The following is a 17,768-nucleotide window of genomic DNA, read 5'->3' on the forward strand; positions in this document are numbered from 1 at the left end:
TATATAGGGATAGTATAGGGGGATACACTGTATATAGGGATAGTATAGGGGGAATACACTGTATATAAGGATAGTATAGGGAGTATACACTGTATATAAGGATAGTATAGGGGGATACACTGTATATAGGGATAGTATAGGGAACATACACAGTATATAGGGATAGTATAGGGGGATACACTGTATATAGGGATAGTATAGGGGGATACACTGTATATAAGGATAGAATAGGGGGGATACACTGTATATAGGGATAGTATAGGGGGATACACTGTATATAGGGATAGTATAGGGGGATACACTGTATATAGGGATAGTATAGGGGGGATACACTGTATATAAGGATAGTATAGGGGGATACACTGTATATAGGGATAGTATAGGGGGGATACACTGTATATAGGGATAGTATAGGGGGATACACTGTATATAGGGATAGTATAGGGGGATACACTGTATATAGGGATAGTATAGGGAGTATACACTGTATATAGGGATAGTATAGGGGGGATACACTGTATATAGGGATAGTATAGGGAGTATACACTGTATATAGGGATAGTATAGGGAGTATACACAGTATATATGGATAGTATAGGGGGGATACACTGTATATAGGGATAGTATAGGGGGATACACTGTATATAGGGATAGTATAGGGGGATACACTGTATATAGGGATAGTATAGGGGGATACACTGTATATAGGGATAGTATAGGGAGTATACACTGTATATAGGGATAGTATAGGGGGGATACACTGTATATAAGGATAGTATAGGGGGGATACACTGTATATAAGGATAGTATAGGGGGATACACTGTATATAGGGATAGTATAGGGGGATACACTGTATATAGGGATAGTATAGGGAGTATACACTGTATATAGGGATAGTATAGGGAGTATACACTATATATAAGGATAGTATAGGGGGGATACACTGTATATAGGGATAGTATAGGGGGATACACTGTATATAGGGATAGTATAGGGGGATACACTGTATATAGGGATAGTATAGGGGGATACACTGTATATAGGGATAGTATAGGGGGATACACTGTATATAGGGATAGTATAGGGGGGATACACTGTATATAGGGATAGTATAGGGGGATACACTGTATATAGGGATAGTATAGGGGGATACACTGTATATAGGGATAGTATAGGGGGATACACTGTATATAGGGATAGTATAGGGGGGATACACTGTATATAGGGATAGTATAGGGGGGATACACTGTATATAAGGATAGTATAGGGGTATACACTGTATATAGGGATAGTATAGGGGGATACACTGTATATAAGGATAGTATAGGGAGTATACACTGTATATAGGGATAGTATAGGGGGGATACACTGTATATAAGGATAGTATAGGGGGAATACACTGTATATAAGGATAGTATAGGGGGATACACTGTATATAGGGATAGTATAGGGAGTATACACTGTATATAGGGATAGTATAGGGGGGATACACTGTATATAAGGATAGTATAGGGGTATACACTGTATATAGGGATAGTATAGGGGGGATACACTGTATATAAGGATAGTATAGGGGTATACACTGTATATAGGGATAGTATAGGGGGGATACACTGTATATAGGGATAGTATTGATGATATCAGGGGAAGATACTGTATATAAGCACAGCTTAGCCATCATAGAGAAGCCCTACGTAGAATACAAGGAAAGCACGGCTAATACTGGGTGCACACTGTCTATGAGGCCAGTACAGATAATACAGGGTATATTCTCTCTATACAAGACGCTGCAGCTCTTATATACCGGGACTCACCCCCATACTCCTCTGCTTCTTATAAACCTGAACCGGAAGTTGTTCACCGGAAGCACCCAGCTTGCGTTCCACCAAACTTCCGGGATATGCGTTCCAGGTGCGCCCGCCCCCAACCATACTTCTTGTGTATCACAACATCCGGGACTCGTGCAGGGTCAGTGGTGGGAGGGGTCTGGGTGTGGCGTTAGCTTAGCGGGCGATGTGCGCGATGACGTCATAGTGATGAGTGGTGTCATACAATAATCTCTATCGCTAGGATCAGAGCGGTGATGTCATACAGTATGTGGCGTCATTAAAAGGATTATTTTGAAACTTCTCTCCCTGTTCTATTGATGTGAATGGAGCTGAGATGTAATACCGCACACAGCCTGGAGACGGGGCAGCTCCCTTTCTCTAATCCTGGATATCATAGTGAGTGTTACTGCAGGGTAGTGTCCTGTGCCGCCCCTGCAGGTGTCACAGCCACGCCCCTGCACGGGTGTCACACACAGCCACGCCCCTGCACGGGTGTCACACACAGCCACGCTCCTGCACGGGTATCACACACAGCCACGCCCCTGCACGGGTATCACCCACAGCCACGCCCCTGCACGGGTGTCACAACAGCCACGCCCCTGCACGGGTATCACCCACAGCCACGCCCCTGCACGGGTGTCACACACAGCCACGCCCCTGCACGGGTATCACCCACAGCCACGCCCCTGCACGGGTATCACACACAGCCACGCCCCTGCACGGGTGTCACACACAGCCACGCCCCTGCAAGGGTATCACCCACAGCCACGCCCCTGCACGGGTGTCACACACAGCCACGCCCCTGCACGGGTGTCACACACAGCCACGCCCCTGCACGGGTGTCACACAGCCACGCCCCTGCACGGGTATCACACACAGCCACGCCCCTGCAGGGGTATCACCCACAGCCACGCCCCTGCACGGGTATCACACACAGCCACGCCCCTGCACGGGTGTCACACAGCCACGCCCCTGCACGGGTGTCACACAGCCACGCCCCTGCACGGGTGTCACACACAGCCACGCCCCTGCAGGGGTATCACCCACAGCCACGCCCCTGCACGGGTATCACACACAGCCACGCCCCTGCACGGGTGTCACACACAGCCACGCCCCTGCACGGATATCACACACAGCCACGCCCCTGCACGGGTGTCACACACAACCACGCCCCTGCACGGGTATCACCCACAGCCACGCCCCTGCAGGGGTATCACCCACAGCCACGCCCCTGCAGGGGTATCACCCACAGCCACGCCCCTGCACGGGTATCACACACAGCCACGCCCCTGCACGGGTATCACCCACAGCCACGCCCCTGCACGGGTGTCACACACAGCCACGCCCCTGCACGGGTATCACCCACAGCCACACCCCTGCACGGGTATCACACACAGCCACGCCCCTGCACGGGTGTCACACACAGCCACGCCCCTGCACGGGTATCACCCACAGCCACGCCCCTGCACGGGTGTCACACACAGCCACGCCCCTGCACGGGTGTCACACACAGCCACGCCCCTGCATGTGGCCCCTCAGTATACACCAGTATAATACAGTGAGGTGTGACTGGTATATACTGGTATATAATCCCTCATGTGGCCCCTTAGTATACACCAGTATAATACAGTGAGGTGTGACTGGTATATACTGGTATATAATCCCCTCATGTGGGCTCTCAGTATACACCAGTATAATACAGTGAGGTGTGACTGGTATATACTGGTATATAATCCCCTCATGTGGCCCCTCAGTATACACCAGTATAATACAGTGAGGTGTGACTGGTATATACTGGTATATAATCCCCTCAGTATACACCAGTATAATACAGTGAGGTGTGACTGGTATATACTGGTATATAATCCCCTCATGTGGCTCCTCAGTATACACCAGTATAATACAGTGAGGTGTGACTGGTATATACTGGTATATAATTCCCTCATGTGGCCCCTCAGTATACCACCAGTATAATACAGTGAGGTGTGACTGGTATATACTGGTATATAATCCCTCATGTGGCCCCTCAGTATACACCAGTATAATACAGTGAGGTGTGACTGGTATATACTGGTATATAATCCCTCATGTGGCCCCTCAGTATACCACCAGTATAATACAGTGAGGTGTGACTGGTATATACTGGTATATAATCCCCCTCATGTGGCCCCTCAGTATACACCAGTATAATACAGTGTGAGGTGTGACTGGTATATACTGGTATATAATCCCTCATGTGGCTCCTCAGTATACACCAGTATAATACAGTGAGGTGTGACTGGTATATACTGGTATATAATCCCTCATGTGGCCCCTCAGTATACCACCAGTATAATACAGTGAGGTGTGACTGGTATATACTGGTATATAATCCCCTCATGTGGCCCCTCAGTATACCACCAGTATAATACAGTGAGGTGTGACTGGTATATACTGGTATATAATCCCCTCATGTGGCCCTCAGTATACCACCAGTATAATACAGTGAGGTGTGACTGGTATATACTGGTATATAATCCCCTCAGTATACACCAGTATAATACAGTGAGGTGTGACTGGTATATACTGGTATATAATCCCTCATGTGGCCCCTCAGTATACACCAGTATAATACAGTGAGGTGTGACTGGTATATACTGGTATATAACCCCCTCATGTGGCCCCTCAGTATACACCAGTATAATACAGTGAGGTCTGACTGGTATATACTGGTATATAATCCCCTCATGTGGCCCCTCAGTATACACCAGTATAATACAGTGAGGTGTGACTGGTATATACTGGTATATAATCCCCTCATGTGGCCCCTCAGTATACCACCAGTATAATACAGTGAGGTGTGACTGGTATATACTGGTATATAATCCCTCATGTGGCCCCTCAGTATACACCAGTATAATACAGTGAAGTGTGACTGGTATATACTGGTATATAATCCCTCATGTGGCCCCTCAGTATACACCAGTGTAATACAGTGAGGTGTGACTGGTATATACTGGTATATAATCCCTCATGTGGCCCCTCAGTATACACCAGTATAATACAGTGAGGTGTGACTGGTATATACTGGTATATAATCCCCTCATGTGGCCCTCAGTATACACCAGTATAATACAGTGAGGTGTGACTGGTATATACTGGTATATAATCCCCTCAGTATACACCAGTATAATACAGTGAGGTGTGACTGGTATATACTGGTATATAATCCCTCATGTGGGCCCTCAGTATACCACCAGTATAATACAGTGAGGTGTGACTGGTATATACTGGTATATAATCCCCTCATGTGACCTCTCAGTCAGGGCCGTTTCTAGGTAATTTGAACTACAGGGCGAATTTTGCTAAAAGCGCCAAAGTGTTACAGGGGGGAGGAAGGGAAAGGAGGGACATGATGGAAACCTTTATATATGTTATACAGAGGGAAGAAGGGAAAGGGAGGACATGATGGAAACCTTTATATATGTTACAGGAGGAAGAAGGGAAAGGGAGGACATGATGGAAACCTTTATATATGTTACAGGAGGAAGAAGGGAAAGGGAGGATATGATGGAACCTTTATATATGTTACAGGAGGAAGAAGGGAAAGGAGGACATGATGGAAACCTTTATATATGTTACAGGAGTAAGAAGGGAAAGGGGGACATGATGGAAACCTTTATATATGTTACAGGAGGAAGAAGGGAAAGGGGGGACATGATGGAAACCTTTATATATGTTACAGGGGGAAGAAGAGAAAGGGAGGACATGATGGAAACCTTTATATATGTTACAGGGGGAAGAAGGGAAAGGGAGGACATGATGGAACCTTTATATATGTTACAGGAGGAAGAAGGGAAAGGAGGACATGATGGAAACCTTTATATATGTTACAGGAGGGAAGAAGGGAAAGGGGGACATGATGGAAACCTTTATATATGTTACAGGGGGAGGAAGGGAAAGGGAGGACATGATGGAAACCTTTATATATGTTACAGGAGGGAAGAAGGGAAATAAGGGACATGATGAAAACCTTTATATATGTTATAGGAGGAAGAAGGGAAAGGGAGGACATGATGGAAACCTTTATATATGTTACAGGAGGAAGAAGGGAAAGGGGGGACATGATGGAAACCTTTATATATGTTACAGGAAGAAGAAGGGAAATAAGGGACATGATGAAAACCTTTATATATGTTACAGGAGGAAGAAGGGAAAGGGAGGACATGATGGAAACCTTTATATATGTTACAGGGGGAAGAAGGGAAAGGGAGGACATGATGGAAACCTTTATATATGTTACAGGAGGAAGAAGGGAAAGGAATGACATGATGGAAACCTTTATATATGTTACAGGAGGAAGAAGGGAAAGGGAGGACATGATGGAAACCTTTATATATGTTACAGGAGGGAAGAAGGGAAAGGGAGGACATGATGGAAACCTTTATATATGTTACAGGAGGAAGAAGGGAAAGGGGGGACATGATGGAAACCTTTATATATGTTACAGGGGGAAGAAGGGAAAGGGAGGACATGATGGAAACCTTTATATATGTTACAGGAGGGAAGAAGGGAAAGGGAGGACATGATGGAAACCTTTATATATGTTACAGGAGGAAGAAGGGAAAGGGAGGACATGATGGAAACCTTTATATATGTTACAGGAGGGAAGAAGGGAAAGGGAGGACATGATGGAAACCTTTATATATGTTACAGGAGGGAAGAAGGGTCAGGAGGGACATGATGGAAACCTTTATATATGTTACAGGAGGAAGAAGGGAAAGGGGGGACATGATGGAAACCTTTATATATGTTACAGGGGGAAGAAGGGAAAGGGAGGACATGATGGAGACCTTTATATATGTTACAGGAGGAAGAAGGGAAAGGGAGGACATGATGGAAACCTTTATATATGTTACAGGAGGAAGAAGGGAAAGGGAGAACATGATGGAAACCTTTATATACGTTACAGGAGGAAGAAGGGAAAGGGGGACATGATGGAAACCTTTATATATGTTACAGGAGGAAGAAGGGAAAGGGAGGACATGGAAACCTTTATATATGTTACAGGAGGAAGAAGGGAAAGGAGGGGACATGATGGAAACCTTTATATATGTTACAGGAGGAAGAAGGGAAAGGGAGGACATGATGGAAACCTTTATATATGTTACAGGGGGAAGAAGGGAAAGGGAGGACATGATGGAAACCTTTATATATGTTACAGGAGGAAGAAGGGAAAGGGAGGACATGATGGAAACCTTTATATATGTTACAGGAGGAAGAAGGGAAAGGGAGGACATGATGGAAACCTTTATATATATTACAGGAGGAAGAAGGGAAAGGGAGGACATGATGGAAACCTTTATATACGTTACAGGAGGAAGAAGGGAAAGGGGGACATGATGGAAACCTTTATATATGTTACAGGAGGAAGAAGGGAAAGGGAGGACATGGAAACCTTTATATATGTTACAGGAGGAAGAAGGGAAAGGAGGGGACATGATGGAAACCTTTATATATGTTACAGGAGGAAGAAGGGAAAGGAGGGGACATGATGGAAACCTTTATATATGTTACAGGAGGAAGAAGGGAAAGGGAGGACATGATGGAAACCTTTATATATGTTACAGGAGGAAGAAGGGAAAGGGAGGACATGATGGAAACCTTTATATATGTTACAGGAGGAAGAAGGGAAAGGAGGGGACATGATGGAAACCTTTATATATGTTACAGGAGGAAGAAGGGAAAGGTAGGATATGATGGAAACCTTTATATATGTTACAGGAGGAAGAAGGGAAAGGGGGGACATGATGGAAACCTTTATATATGTTACAGGAGGGAAGAAGGGAAAGGGAGGACATGATGGAAACCTTTATATATGTTACAGGAGGAAGAAGGGAAAGGGAGGACATGATGGAAACCTTTATATATGTTACAGGAGGAAGAAGGGAAAGGGAGGACATGATGGAAACCTTTATATATGTTACAGGAGGAAGAAGGGAAAGGGAGGACATGATGGAAACCTTTATATATGTTACAGGAGGAAGAAGGGAAAGGGAGGACATGATGGAAACCTTTATATATGTTACAGGAGGAAGAAGGGAAAGGAGGGGACATGATGGAAACCTTTATATATGTTACAGGAGGAAGAAGGGAAAGGGAGGACATGATGGAAACCTTTATATATGTTACAGGAGGAAGAAGGGAAAGGGGGGACATGATGGAAACCTTTATATATGTTACAGGAGGAAGAAGGGAAAGGGAGGACATGATGGAAACCTTTATATATGTTACATGAGGAAGAAGGGAAAGGGGGGGGACATGATGGAAACCTTTATATATGTTACAGGAGGAAGAAGGGAAAGGGGGGACATGATGGAAACCTTTATATATGTTACATGAGGAAGAAGGGAAAGGGGGGGGACATGATGGAAACCTTTATATATGTTACAGGAGGAAGAAGGGAAAGGGGGGACATGATGGAAACCTTTATATATGTTACATGAGGAAGAAGGGAAAGGGGGGGGACATGATGGAAACCTTTATATATTATACAGGAGGAAGAAGGGAAAGGGGGGACATGATGGAAACCTTTATATATGTTACAGGAGGAAGAAGGGAAAGGGGGGACATGATGGAAACCTTTATATATGTTACATGAGGAAGAAGGGAAAGGGGGGACATGATGGAAACCTTTATATATGTTACAGGAGGAAGAAGGGAAAGGGAGGACATGATGGAAACCTTTATATATGTTACAGGAGGAAGAAGGGAAAGGGAGGACATGATGGAAACCTTTATATATGTTACAGGAGGAAGAAGGGAAAGGGGGGACATGATGGAAACCTTTATATATGTTACAGGAGGAAGAAGGGAAAGGGAGGACATGATGGAAACCTTTATATATGTTACAGGAGGAAGAAGGGAAAGGGGGGACATGATGGAAACCTTTATATATGTTACAGGAGGAAGAAGGGAAAGGGAGGACATGATGGAAACCTTTATATATGTTACAGGAGGAAGAAGGGAAAGGGAGGACATGATGGAAACCTTTATATATGTTACAGGAGGAAGAAGGGAAAGGGAGGACATGATGGAAACCTTTATATATGTTACATGAGGAAGAAGGGAAAGGGGGGGGACATGATGGAAACCTTTATATATGTTACAGGAGGAAGAAGGGAAAGGGGGGACATGATGGAAACCTTTATATATGTTACAGGAGGAAGAAGGGAAAGGGGGGACATGATGGAAACCTTTATATATGTTACAGGAGGAAGAAGGGAAAGGGGGGACGTGATGGAAACCTTTATATATGTTACAGGAGGAAGAAGGGAAAGGGAGGACATGATGGAAACCTTTATATATGTTACAGGAGGAAGAAGGGAAAGGGGGGACATGATGGAAACCTTTATATATGTTACAGGAGGAAGAAGGGAAAGGGGGGACATGATGGAAACCTTTATATATGTTACATGAGGAAGAAGGGAAAGGGGGGACATGATGGAAACCTTTATATATGTTACATGAGGAAGAAGGGAAAGGGGGGGGACATGATGGAAACCTTTATATATGTTACAGGAGGAAGAAGGGAAAGGGGGGACATGATGGAAACCTTTATATATGTTACAGGAGGAAGAAGGGAAAGGGGGGACATGATGGAAACCTTTATATATGTTACAGGAGGAAGAAGGGAAAGGGGGGACATGATGGAAACCTTTATATATGTTACATGAGGAAGAAGGGAAAGGGAGGACATGATGGAAACCTTTATATATGTTACAGGAGGAAGAAGGGAAAGGGAGGACATGATGGAAACCTATATATATGTTACAGGAGGAAGAAGGGAAAGGGAGGACATGATGGAAACCTTTCTATATGTTACAGGAGGGAAGAAGGGAAAGGGGGGACATGATGGAAACCTTTATATATGTTACAGGAGGAAGAAGGGAAAGGGAGGACATGATGGATACCTTTATATATGTTACAGGGGGAAGAAGGGAAAGGGAGGACATGATGGAAACCTTTATATATGTTACAGGGGGAAGAAGGGAAAGGGAGGACATGATGGAAACCTTTATATATGTTACAGGAGGAAGAAGGGAAAGGGAGGACATGATGGAAACCTTTATATATGTTACAGGAGGAAGAAGGGAAAGGGGGACATGATGGAAACCTTTATATATGTTACAGGAGGAAGAAGGGAAAGGAGGACATGATGGAAACCTTTATATATGTTACAGGAGGAAGAAGGGAAAGGGAGGGCATGATGGAAACCTTTATATATGTTACAGGAGGAAGAAGGGAAAGGGAGGACATGATGGAAACCTTTATATATGTTACAGGGGGAAGAAGGGAAAGGGGGGACATGATGGAAACCTTTATATATGTTACAGGAGGAAGAAGGGAAAGGAGGGACATGATGGAAACTTTTATATATGTTATAGGAGGAAGAAGGGAAAGGGGAGACATGATGGAAACTTTTATATATGTTACAGGAGGAAGAAGGGAAAGGAGGGACATGATGGAAACTTTTATATATGTTATAGGAGGAAGAAGGGAAAGGAGGGACATGATGGAAACCTTTATATATGTTACAGGAGGAAGAAGGGAAAGGGGAGACATGATGGAAACTTTTATATATGTTATAGGACTAAATAAGGTTCAGGAGGGAAATGTTTTTAGTAAAAAACTGAGCTCAGGAACAAGAGGAGACAGTGAGAGATTAGTTGGGGGAAAGATCAGAAGCAACGTGAGAAAATATTATTTTACTGAAAGAGTAGTAGATACCTGGAACAAACTTCCAGCAGAGGTGGTTGGTAAATCTACAATAACAGAATTTAAACACGCCTGGGCAGGGGCGGATAAACTTTACCATAGGCCCCGGGCTGTTCACCAAGCCTGGCCCCCACCCCCCTGTAACTATGGCAGCACTAGCCTGGGCCCCCCACCCCCCTGTAACTATGGCAGCACTAGCCTGGGCCCCCCACCCCCCTGTAACTATGGCAGCACTAGCCTGGCGTTCATAGTACAGGACAGATAATGTCATGATGTCCTGATTTTTGCAAGATTGCCATAAAAAAAACTGTGATTTTTGCAAATCATGGCAGAAGTGCAGCCAGGAGACAGTACACCACTGAAAGTATAAGTCTTTGTGGGTGGTCATGGGCCCCCCAGGAGGTCAGGGCCCCTATTATAATCCACTACTGCGCCTGGGATAAACATACATGTATCCTAAGATAATAAGAAAGAAAATACTAAAAGGCAGACTAGATGGACCCAGTGGTCTTTTTCTGCCGACAATGTTTTATGTTTCTATCTTAATCCCATTGAGAACTTGTGGTTAATCATCAAGAGACGGGTGGACAAACAAAAACCAACAAATTCTGACAAAATGCAAGCACTGACTGTGCATAAATGGGCCGGGGAGAACTGCAGAGGTCCTGAAGAAGAAGCCGCAACACTGCAAATACTATAGACTTGCTGCAGTAACTCATCTACCTGTCAGTATAAGATTCTGTTACTCAGAATATGATTGTAATTATATTTCTTATGTGATAAAAACATCTGACAAACACACAGAAAAACCAGAGGGCAGAGGATCATGGGAAATAGATTGTGTCATTCTGAGAACCTTTGGCCATGACTGTATGTATAGCCTGAGGGTCCATTTGCACAGAAAGATTATCTGCCAAAGATTTGAAGCCAAAGCCAGGAATGTATTTGATAAGAGGAGCAACCTCGGTCTTTTCCTTATGACCTGATCTGTTCATAGTCTGTTCCTGGCTTTGGCAGATAATCTGTCATTTAATCTTTCTGTGTAAATTCACCCTTCACTTTTATAGACAATATATGGGGCGGTGTATAACGTATCATGCGTCAGAGTTCCTGGGAAGACTCCGTTACAGGTATCCGCGTCCCCCGCTGGCTCCTCCGTCTACAGCCATGGCCAAAGGTTCTGAGAATGACACAAATCATTTCCCATGATCCTCTGCCCTCTGGTTTTTCTGTGTTTCTCAGATGTTTTTATCACATACAGAAATATAATTACAATCATATTCTGAGTAACAGAAGCTTATACTGACAGGTAGATGAGTTACTGCAGCAAGTCTATAATATTTGCAGTGTTGCGGCTTCTTCTTCAGGACCTCTGCAATTCTCCCCGGCTGCTCTCACACAACTTCTGGACCAAATCCTGACTGATAGCCGTCCATTCTTGCACAATCACTGCTTGCATTGTCAGAATTTGTTGGTATTTGTTTGTCCACCCGTCTCTTGATGATTGAACACAAGTTCTCAATGTGATTAACCCCTTAACGACATCGGGCGTAAATTTACGCGCGGCGGCCCCGCTCTGAACCGCGCCGGTCCCGGGTGCCGCGTGTAGCCCGGGACTGCAGGTATTAGCGGGCACGGTCCGATCGCCGTGCCCGCTAATACAGTAATCGGATGCAGCTGTCAAAGTTGACAGCTGCATCCGATTACCGGACGCAGCGTCATCCCTGGTGTCTAGTGGCGGAGATCGCTCCTCCGGGATGTTATCCCGGAGGAGCGATCTCCGTAAATGAAGCCGGCCGGGGACCGCTCCAAGATGGCGCCGTCCCCGGCTCGGCACTCGTTTACTTCCAGCTGCAGCAGCCGAAAGCAAACGAGTGCCGATCTCATGGATCTCTGCAGCATATCTATGCTGCAGAGATCTCTATGAGAGATCAGAGCACTTATACTAGAAGTCCCCCAGGGGGGGAATAACCCTAACCCCAGGGGGGGAATAACCCTAACCCCAGGGGGGGAATAACCCTAACCCCAGGGGGGGAATAACCCTAACCCCAGGGGGGGAATAACCCTAACCCCAGGGGGGAATAACCCTAACCCCAGGGGGGAATAACCCTAACCCCAGGGAGGAATAACCCTAACCCCAGGGGGGGGAATAACCCTAACCCCAGGGGGGGGATAACCCTAACCCCAGGGGGGAATAACCCTAACCCCAGGGGGGGAATAACCCTAACCCCAGGGGGGGGAATAACCCTAACCCCAGGGGGAATAACCCTAACCCCAGGGGGGGAATAACCCTAACCCCAGGGGGGAATAACCCTAACCCCAGGGGGGGAATAACCCTAACCCCAGGGGGGGGAATAACCCTAACCCCAGGGGGAATAACCCTAACCCCAGGGGGGGAATAACCCTAACCCCAGGGGGGAATAACCCTAACCCCAGGGGGGAATAACCCTAACCCCAGGGGGGATAACCCTAACCCCAGGGGGGGAATAACCCTAACCCCAGGGGGAATAACCCTAACCCCAGGGGGGGAATAACCCTAACCCCAGGGGGGGAATAACCCTAACCCCAGGGGGGGAATAACCCTAACCCCAGGGGGGAATAACCCTAACCCCAGGGAGGAATAACCCTAACCCCAGGGGGGCTTCTAGTATATGTGTAAAAAAATAAAAATAAAGTGTTGTTAATAGTAAAAAGCCCCCTCCCCTAATAAAAGTCTGAATCACCCCCCTTTTCCCAGGTTATAAATAAAAGTAAATAAATAAATAAATAAATAAACATGTTTGCTATCGCCGCGTGCGTAATCGCCCGAACTATTAATCACATTCCTGATCTCGTACGGTAAATGGCGTCAGCGCAAAAAAAATCCCAAAGTGCAAAATTGCGCATTTTTGGTCGCATCAAATCCAGAAAAAAAAAAATAAAAAGCGATCAAAAAGTCGTATATGCGCAATCAAGGTACCGATAGAAAGATCACATCATGGCGCAAAAACTGACACCTCACACAGCCCCATAGACCAAAGGATAAAAGCGCTATAAGCCGGGAATGGAGCGATTTTAAGTGTTGTATATTTGTTGACAACGGTTTGAATTTTTTACAGGCCATCAGATACAATATAAGTTATACATGTTATATATCGTTTTAATCGTAACGACTTGAGGAACGTGCATAACAAGTCAGTTTTACCCCAGGGCGAATGGCGTAAAAACACATTCCCCCCAAATAAACAAAATGCGTTTTTTTTTTCAATTTCACCACACTTTGAATTTTTTTCTGGTTTCGCAGTGTACTTTATGCAAAAATTCAGCCTGTAATTGCAAAGTACAATTAGTGACGCAAAAAATAAGGGCTCATGTGGGTTTCTAGGTGGAAAAATGCAAGTGCTATGTATGACCTTATATACACAAGGAGGAAAAACCGAAAACGCAAAAATCAAAATTTGCTCTGTCCTTAAAGGGGTTGTCCGGCGAAAAAAAATTATTCACAGAATAACACACATTACAAAGTTATACAACTTTGTAATGTATGTTATGTCTGTGAATGGCCCCCTTCCCCGTGTTTCCCCCCACCCACGCTAGACCCGGAAGTGTGGTGCATTATACTCACCGCATGTCGTGTCGTCCACGGTCTCCGATCGTCAGCAGTGACGTCTTCTTTGGGAGCTTGGCGGATCTTCCCGAGTGCCGGCCACCCTCTGCAGCGTCATCCGAAGCTCAGCCGCGATTGGCTGAGCATAACTGTGCTCAGCCAATCGCGGCTGAGCGGCTGATGACGCGGCCACGTCATCAGCTGCTCAGCCGCGATTGGCTGAGCACAGTTATGCTCAGCCAATCGCGGCTGAGCTTCGGATGACGCTGCAGAGGGCGGCCGGCACTTGGGAAGATCCGCCAAGCTCCCGAAGAAGACGTCACTGCTGACGATCGGAGACCGTGGACGACACGACATGCGGTGAGTATAATGCACCACACTTCCGGGTCTAGCGTGGGTGGGGGGAAACACGGGGAAGGGGGCCATTCACAGACATAACATACATTACAAAGTTGTATAACTTTGTAATGTGTGTTATTCTGTGAATAATTTTTTTTCGCCGGACAACCCCTTTAAAGGGTTAAGATGTGGGGAGTTTCCAGGCCATGGACCCAAATCTCTATGTTTTGTTCCCTGAGCCATTTAGTTATCACCTTTGCTTTATGGCAATGTGCTCCATCATGCTGCAAAAGGCATTGTTGATGGCCAAACTGCTCTTGGACGGTTGGGAGAAGTTGCTCTTGGAGACATTCTGGTCCCATTATTTATTCATGGCCGTGTTTTTAGGCTGTGAGACTGTGAGAGCCGATTCCCTTGGCTGAGCAGCACCCCCACACATGAATGGTTTCAGGATGCCGGTTACAGTTGGCATGAGACAAGACTGGTGGTAGCGCTCACCTCGTCTTCTCCCAATAAGCTGTTTTCCAGATGTCCCAAACAATGGGAAAGGGGATTCATCAGAGACAATGACTTTCCCCCAGTCCTCAGCAGTCCGCTCCCTGGACCTTTCCCCCAGTCCTCAGCAGTCCACTCCCTGGACCTTTCCCCCAGTCCTCAGCAGTCCGCTCCCTGGACCTTTCCCCTAGTCCTCAGCAGTCCACTCTCTGGACCTTTCCCCCAGTCCTCAGCAGTCCACTCCCTGGACCTTTCCCCCAGTCCTCAGCAGTCCACTCCCTGCACCTTTCCCCCAGTCCTCAGCAGTCCACTCCCTGCACCTTTCCCCCAGTCCTCAGCAGTCCACTCCCTGCACCTTTCCCCCAGTCCTCAGCAGTCCACTCCCTGGACCTTTCCCCCAGTCCTCAGCAGTCCACTCCCTGGACCTTTCCCCCAGTCCTCAGCAGTCCACTCCCTGGACCTTTCCCCCAGTCCTCAGCAGTCCACTCCCTGTACCTTTTCCCCAGTCCTCAGCCGTCCCCTCCCTGGACCTTTCCCCCAGTCCTCAGCCATCCACTCCCTGGACCTTTCCCCCAGTCCTCAGTAGTCCGCTCCCTGTACCTTTCCCCCAGTCCTCAGCAGTCTGCACCCTGGACCTTTCCCCCAGTCCTCAGCAGTCCACTCCCTGGACCTTTCCCCCAGTCCTCAGCTGTCCGCTCCCTGGACCTTTCCCCCAGTCCTCAGCTGTCCGCTCCCTGGACCTTTCCCCCAGTCCTCACCAGTCCGCTCCCTGGACCTTTCCCCCAGTCCTCAGCAGTCCACTCTCTGGACCTTTCCCCCAGTCCTCAGCAGTCCACTCCCTGGACCTTTCCCCCAGTCCTCAGCAGTCGGCTCCCTGGACCTTTTGCAGAATATCCGTCTGTCCCTGATGTTTTTCTGGAGAGAAGTGGCTTCTTTGCTGCCCCCCATGAGACCAGTCCTTGCTCCAAGAGTCTCCGCAGTCTCACAGTGCACAGTGCAGATGCCCTCACACCTGCCTGCTGCCATTCCTGACCAAGCTCTGCACTGCCGGTAGTCCCATCCTGCAGCTGACCACACTTCTAAGAGACGGTCCTGGCGCTTGCTGGTCTTTCTTGCTCCCTGTAAGGCCGGGCTGCAATGATGGTGAAATGTGTTTTGGGGGATAAAGTTTATTTTCTAGGAAAATATTACTGTAATTGCTGTTAAGCTGATCCCTCTGTATAACATCCTGGAGTATATGATGCAAATTGCCATTTTATAAACTGAAGCAGTAGACTTTGTAAAAATCAATATTTGTATCATTCTCAAAACTTTTGGCCTTGACTGTACAGCTCCTCCCCCCCTGCTCCTCCGGTATACAGGTGATTCCCCAAGTATAGAGGCTGCTCCCCCACCCGCTCCTCCGGTGTACAGGTGATTCCCCAAGTATAGAGGCTGCTCCCCCACCCGCTCCTCCGGTATACAGGTGATTCCCCAAGTATAGAGGCCGCTCCCCCCCCCTGCTCCTCCGGTATACAGGTGATTCCCCAAGTATAGAGGCTGCTCCCCCACCCGCTCCTCCGGTATACAGGTGATTCCCCAAGTATAGAGGCCGCTCCCCCCCCCTGCTCCTCCGGTATACAGGTGATTCCCCAAGTATAGAGGCTGCTCCCCCACCCGCTCCTCCGGTATACAGGTGATTCCCCAAGTATAGAGGCCGCTCCCCCCCCCTGCTCCTCCGGTATACAGGTGATTCCCCAAGTATAGAGGCTGCTCCCCCACCCGCTCCTCCGGTGTACAAGTGACTCCCCTCCGCCTGCTTCTCTGGTATATAGGTGACTCTTCCAGTATACAGGCCGCTCCCCCGCCGGCTCCTCCGCTATACAGGCCGCTCCCCCGCCGGCTCCTCCGCTATACAGGCCGCTCCCCCGCCGGCTCCTCCGCTATACAGGCCGCTCCCCCGCCCGCTCCTCCGCTATACAGGTGACTCCCCCGCCCGCTCCTCCGCTATACAGGCCGCTACCCCGCCCGCTCCTCCGCTATACAGGTGACTCCCCCGCCCGCTCCTCCGCTATACAGGCCGCTCCCCCGCCCGCTCCTCCGCTATACAGGCCGCTCCCCCGCCCGCTCCTCCGCTATACAGGCCGCTCCCCCGCCCGCTCCTCCGCTATACAGGCCGCTCCCCCACCCGCTCCTCCGCTATACAGGCCGCTCCCCCGCCCGCTCCTCCGCTATACAGGCCGCTCCCCCGCTATACAGGCCGCTCCTCCGCGATACAGGTGACTCCCCCGCCCGCTCCTCCGCTATACAGGCCGCTCCCCCGCCCGCTCCTCCGCTATACAGGCCGCTCCCCCGCTATACAGGCCGCTCCTCCGCGATACAGGTGACTCCCCCGCCCGCTCCTCCGCTATACAGGCCGCTCCCCCGCCTGCTCCTCCGCTATACAGGCCGCTCCCCCGCCCGCTCCTCCGCTATACAGGCCGCTCCCCCGCCCGCTCCTCCGCTATACAGGCAGCTCCCCCGCCCGCTCCTCCGCTATACAGGTGACTCCCCCGCCCGCTCCTCCGCTATACAGGTGACTCCCCCGCCCGCTCCTCCGCTATACAGGCCGCTCCCCCGCCCGCTCCTCCGCTATACAGGCCGCTCCCCCGCCCGCTCCTCCGCTATACAGGCCGCTCCCCCGCCCGCCCGCCCGCTCGCTCCTCCGCCCGCCCGCCCGCTCGCTCCTCCGCCCGCCCGCTCGCTCCTCCGCCCGCTCCTCCGCTAAAGAGCGGCGCCATCG

General features: G+C 48.3%; 1 protein-coding gene across 1 annotated transcript in view; it reads right to left on the reverse strand.

The window, feature by feature from the left end:
- LOC138798939 (oocyte zinc finger protein XlCOF8.4-like) overlaps positions 1-1,889 on the reverse strand; it is a 346,556-nt gene extending 344,667 nt beyond the window's left edge. The window contains exon 1 of the mRNA XM_069979565.1: positions 1,816-1,889. The gene's annotated coding sequence lies outside the window, so the exon portion shown is untranslated. The remainder of the gene's footprint in view (positions 1-1,815) is intronic.
- Positions 1,890-17,768: the final 15,879 nt, after the last annotated feature.

Source organism: Dendropsophus ebraccatus, chromosome 8 (genome assembly GCF_027789765.1).
Source record: "Dendropsophus ebraccatus isolate aDenEbr1 chromosome 8, aDenEbr1.pat, whole genome shotgun sequence".
NCBI lineage: Eukaryota > Metazoa > Chordata > Amphibia > Anura > Hylidae > Dendropsophus > Dendropsophus ebraccatus.